The 6,286-nt window shown below is 34.0% G+C and overlaps 1 pseudogene; it reads left to right on the top strand.

Moving 5' to 3' along the window:
- Nucleotides 1–1,346: 1,346 nt before the first annotated feature.
- LOC149558114 (uncharacterized) lies at nt 1,347–4,245 on the top strand (annotated as a pseudogene).
- Nucleotides 4,246–6,286: the final 2,041 nt, after the last annotated feature.

The following is a 6,286-nucleotide window of genomic DNA, read 5'->3' as shown; positions in this document are numbered from 1 at the left end:
GCCTCTTAGCTTTAAACACCATTGGGCTATGTACACCAAAATAATATATTCAATGGACATTTAAGCCAAATTATTATTTAGCTCTTGGCTCTTTGATCTTAGCGTGAAATGTTTGACAAAATACCTCACAAAAGTGTCATTTCATGAGATGTAGTGATTACATGATATGCATGAGTTGAATTTGTTGAAGAGGCTTTAGAAACTTTTGAGGAAATGCAGTTGGCAGGTGTAAAGCCAAACACTAGTACCTTTTTCCAGCATTCTCCTTGCATGTGCCAAAATGGGAGCTTTCAAATACGGTGTGGGTATCCATCCAAGCATAAAGGATAGAGGTTTTCTGGCGGATCTAGTAGTTGTACGTGCACTGATAGACATGTATGAAAATGTGGAAGCATAGACAATGCATGTGAATTTTTTGAGAGAATGACAAAGAAATGTGGTTTCATGGACTACAATTGTCAGAGGATATGCACATAATCAATTTTTCAAGGAGGCTTTAAAAACTTCCAAGAAAATGCAATTGGCAAGTGCAAAACAAAATTCCACAACATTTATCTGTGTCCTCTCTGCGAGAAACATGGTATAGATATCCATTGAAGCATATATTTGGAAGGGGGTATTTGGTCAGACATTAAAGTAAGAAATGCAATGGTAGACATGTATGCAAAATGTGGAAGCATAGGCAAGGCACATCAATGGTTTGACAAAAAGCATCAATAAATGATGTCTTGTGTACTTTGATGATTTTAGGCTATAGGAAAAATGGATTTTTTGGAAAGGGTCTTGAAACTTTCAAGAAAATACAATTGATAGGTGCAGACCCTTATTCAATAACCTTTGCCATCATCCTCCCTACTCGCAGCAAAATCAAAGCTCTAGAATAGGGTTTTGGATATCATCAAAGCATAATAGGAGGATCTTTTTCATTACATATTATAGTTTGAAATGATCTCTTAGAAATGTATATAGAATGTGGTAGCAAAGATAAATAATGAGACTTATTTGATACGATGCCTCAAAGAAATGTAGTTTCTTAGACTATAATGATTGCAGGAAATACACAAACTTGATTTGGTGAAAAGACTTTATGAATATTCAAGCAAATGCAATTGGCAGGAATAAAACTAACTCCAACAACCTTTATCAGAATCCTCCCTACCTATGTAAAAATATCAAACCCTTAGTTTCAAACCTACTCACAAGGGTTTGTAAATATCTCACATTCTATCTAAGTTAAAATAATATGAACTCTAGTTATTTTGATGCTTAGTCTTTATTATCTTGGTTGTTTGAGAAGTTTAATGACTATTGATGGATCTTACATGCATTTTGTTGTGTCATAGCTCATGACATCCTCATCTTCGCTTCTAATAGGTTATTAGTCTGATGCATATCTCTTTGATGAGCTTCTAGGTGATGACAATGATTATCAAGTTTCTAATACTGGAACGTTAAGAAATAGTACTTCGATCAATACTTCAAATGTCAAGCCTGATGCAACTTATATTGATAACAAAAGTGATGCAATATTGAAATTGATATTAGATGCAATAGAAGGTAGTATTTTTAATATTAGTAGTAGAAGTTTCAAGATTAGAGAAGATCCCATGAATCGCAATTGGGTCAACAAAAATATGTAATGAAAATAAGGGTTCTTATGTCGACGGTTACAATAAAGATGACACCCCTTTAGAAGGATTCTCATTTGAGTAGAAGTAGTTTTCTTTCAACGATGTGTTTAAGGAAGAAGAAGTGGTTATGGAGTCAATGGAAAATGCATTTGCTAAAATTGGAGCTAATGAAGAGGTGGACTTTTTGATTAATGATACTCATGATGGATCCCATGAGCACACAAAATCTATAGATAATGCATTTGGGAAACCAAGAAATAATGAAGTAGTGGACTCTTAATTTAATGTCATTGATGATGGAATTGAGAAGGGTACAAACTCATTAGATTCAAAGGCAGAGTAGATAGGAAGCAAGAGTATCTTTACAAATGTTATACAAGTTAAATTGAGTAATTTTAATGCAACAGATGTGCATTCTAATGTAAATGGCTTTGGGTTCTATTCAAATTTTAATACAGATCTTCCCAATAATTTGGCATAGCAAGCAGGGAAATTAGGGGTTGATTTTTTCTCTACTATAAATTATGATTCAACAAGACAACCAATTTCTGATGCAAACATACCTTATCAGACATCCCAAGTTGTAGAGAATGGAATGCTTAATGCTTTGGATGTTGTTGTCCCTTAGCTACTAGAAAATAGCTTGTTTGAAATCGAGTTATTTCACTAGTACAACAATGGGAAGTTTGAAGGGCATTACAAAAATTCAATTTCTCTAGATCAGTCTCACATTGCAGCAGATAATCAAGATAATTATTTTAATAATGAGCTACAAAATGAGTTTCCAAGGTGGAGGTATGATCAAGAAATAAGAGAATGGCATCAAGTGGAGGGGTATGAAACAAAAACTGTAGGTTCATCTACTAGGGATGGTCTCAAGAAAAATGAAATACAGTACAATTTACAGCCTACTCAAAACAATGTTAGTTATGCCAGTTGGAAAGTCTAGGATCGTCAAATTTATCATGCTCAAAGTTCTCTGGGATTCACTGATCAAGTTGAATCAATAAATAAAAATACCATAATTGTATTTGGAGATGGATATGCAGATTAGATTGCCCTTAATTAGTAGTAGGAGTCTTAGAATACCTCTCAAAATTAGGAGAATGTTTACTATGATCTTTAGTATCCAGGATGGTATTATGAGTTTGTTGCACAAGAGTGGTGTCATGTCATAGATTTCAATCAAATGGACCAGGGTCTAACATCTCATATAAACCATAGCCAAATAGATGATGGTCAAACATCTTATTTAGCTAGATACACAGAGGTATCTACTTTTGGTAGCCAAAAAATGTTGCATGCAAAGATTGAGATGTTAAATGGAGATAATAGTAGCATTTTTTCTTATAATAATCCTAGTTCAACTAGACATGACAATAAATTTAATGGATTTGACATGCCAAGTACTGCAACACTATGGTCAACATCTTCAAATGATTATTTTATTAGTAATAGGCAATGGTAAAGTTCTATTCCTCAGTAGAATATTTATGATAGAAACTAGGTTGGTTATGTTAGAGTTTCATCGAATAATGGGGCTGGAGAAAAGTCAAATGATTTGCTCATTGGAAGTAGGCATACTGGGTACACCATGGCTCCAAGCAAACAGGGTGACCTAGATAAGACAACAAGTTTTTATGTTCCAAGTTCTACCATTTACAATCTAGCTCTAGATGCATAGGGACAATTCGATTAGGCAATCTTTATCAATGCTTGAACTCCTACTCTATTTAATCCTACAGCAAGAATACATAGCCAAGTGGATCAGGCACCCCATTTTTTGGTCCCAAATTCTAATGTGTACAATCTAGATGCAAGAACCTAGGTCTAGTAAGGTTAGGCATCCAATTTTGATGTTCCAAATACTTTTACATATAATCAATCTAATTAAGGATTCACTAGCCATCCTAAAGATACTACTAAAGTTCCAAAATCCAAATCTAGTTCCAAATGTTTATATTTATAGTAATCAATAGGTGGATCAAAATTCTCAAGCCAGCCATGATTATCTTTGGAATACACAGACAATAGATTATTCTCATAAGATGTATCAATTTGGTCAGCATTCACATCATACACATTTGATCAGCTCTTCCATGGAAGCAAGGTCATCTAAAAGTTGTCTTGTTCATGCAATGGTGATAGTTGGCTTTGGTGGGAAAATTGTGGTATTCAATCCAAGAAACAATTTCAGCTTGCCATCTAACTATTATTCTCAAGTGAGGTGTGAACTTTTCTTAGAATTTTAAATCTATTCTTATGATTTGTATTTAATAATTATGAGTGATTCAATGAACACATTCTTGAGCTTTTGCTCAGTAGGATAACCTTGCTTTGAATTTTTAATCTAATTTATGATTTACATTTATGAATGCTTCAACAAACTCATTCTTGAGCTTTTCATAAGTAGGATAATAGTGGTGGTGTTGTGATAGTACATAGCATGACACATCTAATCAAGGAAAAAAATAGAAATGGAAGTGGATACATTGATAATAACTACTTTGACACTATTTGTAGACAAGCTTTTTCAAGTCCTCTTTTTGGTGGAAGTGTGGCAAGCAAAGAGAGTGAAAATATTGAGGAAGCAGTGCGACTAAGGATGAAATGACACAGAGAGATGTATTGATGTGGAATACGCCAAATTTTGTGCAAAACCACAGTCTAGTGATAAATGGTGGCAAATAAAGCATGCAATAACATTGTTCAAAAAAATGAACAATATTACACAACTTTAGTAACTGTCATGATTAAAGTTATTGAACAACAATTCTATACATGGCTCAAAGATGCTGATTGAGATCTTCCTTAACATCCACCTTAGAACATGCATGCAAACCTTAACTACCAAGTCTCTTTTTTTCTATCATAGAGGCACATGTCATTACTATGAGTGAATACATGAGTATAGTGAGTAACAAAAGAGCATACTGACACAATGTAGGAATGCATACCCCAAGTTCACTGTCATTGTGAACTATGAATTTACAGGTGCACCATGGGAGCCTCCAGTTATATACTTCCAAAATATCTAGAATTAATATTCTAGGTAAGAAAAATGAAATTTCAGCCACTATAAATTACACAAGATGGAAAAATTGAATTGTTGTGAAAAACCATTTTAAATATGCAATGGAAACTCTATGGAAATTTTTGAGCTTACTGTACAAAGAATAAAGGGGAAAATAATATTTCTATGCTAAAAAGAAATAGCCATAAGATAAATGGGAAAATAAAACAATAAAAGGTTTGTTATCTTGCATAATCTAATAACAAAATTGTACTTACCAACAAAGATCCAATGCAATACCAATGAGGACAAATTGGCCCTAAACACAAAAGAGGGATTCTGGGGAAATAAAAAGAATGGTAAGCTTAAAGGCTAAATTGATCAATAACCTCTAGATCAAATCCATTTAGAAATTTTATTTGAACATCATTATACAAGATTTATCTAGATACTAGTGCAATAAAAATGGTTTTCTACTTTGGGCCCTTGATTGATAAATGTAGTCGACAAGTGTGAAGAAAAACTATGTGTCTCTTACTAGTCTTCTCCCATGTTGTGTTGAGTTGGGAGCTGTGTGACAAGTTAGAGGTTCACGAGGACATAGTTAGGAGTGGTTTTCTATCTAATGTCTTTCAAGGGAATTCCATCATACACATTTATATGCTAAGTGTAGGGGCATAAAGGATGTGCGTAAGTTGATTGATAAAATGACTAAATGTGATGTTGTGTCATGGAGTTCTATGAATGTATACTATGTCATGCATGGTTCAATCTTTGATGGTCTTCAATTCTTTGAGCATATGCAACATTTAGGAATGAAACTTGATCATATTACCTTCTTTGAGGTTGTGTGTGCTTGTTGTCATGTGGGTCTGGTCAGTGATGCTTGGCATTTCTTTCATTGCAAGAGGAAGGGCTACCACATTAGACCTTTAGTGGAGCATTACACTTGCATGGTTGATCTTCTTTGAAAGTGTTGTCCATCTCAATGAGGCTTGAGACATAATTGAAATTATGCAAATGAAAGTAGATGCTATTGTATGGGGGCATTACTTGGGGCTTGTCAAGTCCATCACAATGTCAAAGTAGGAGAAATTGCAGCAGAGCATATTTTTGAAATGGAGCCTAAGAATCTTGCACACTATGTGATACTCCCAAACTTTTATGCATTTATTGGAAGGTAGGATGGTTTCAAAAGAGTCCAAAGAGTGATGGAGGATAGAAAGGTCCAAAAAACACCAGGGTTAAGCTAGATTGGAGTCAAAAAAATAGGTAAATACTTTTGTTGTAGGAAACATGTTGCATCCCTGCATCTAAAGAAAGAAAACATCTTTTAAAAAAATATGGTTGAAATCCTAAAACCAGAAGGGAATAAAATGGCATTCATAGAGCCTATAAATGGCTAAACAAAACAGAGAAAATGCATGAAAAAAATCATCTTCGGTAAGTTTTGTGTTGAGCAATAAAAATGAGTTTTGCAGTACTAGCATACATGCATCTAAAAATTAAACTCAATTTAATCCCACTTGATGGAGCAGAGATTGAAGAGAGATAGAGAGGGTTTGACAGGGAAAGGTGATGCTAACACATAAATCAAATGTTGGATTTGAATAGTCTAAATCTTAGTCAACAATATAGCATG

This window comes from Cupressus sempervirens, chromosome 5 (assembly GCF_028749045.1).
Source record: "Cupressus sempervirens isolate cs-2001-9-10 chromosome 5, ASM2874904v1, whole genome shotgun sequence".
Classification (NCBI taxonomy): Eukaryota; Viridiplantae; Streptophyta; class Pinopsida; order Cupressales; family Cupressaceae; genus Cupressus; species Cupressus sempervirens.
The sequence above is the reverse complement of the archived record's forward strand: the minus strand, read 5'-3'. Positions and strand labels throughout refer to the sequence as shown.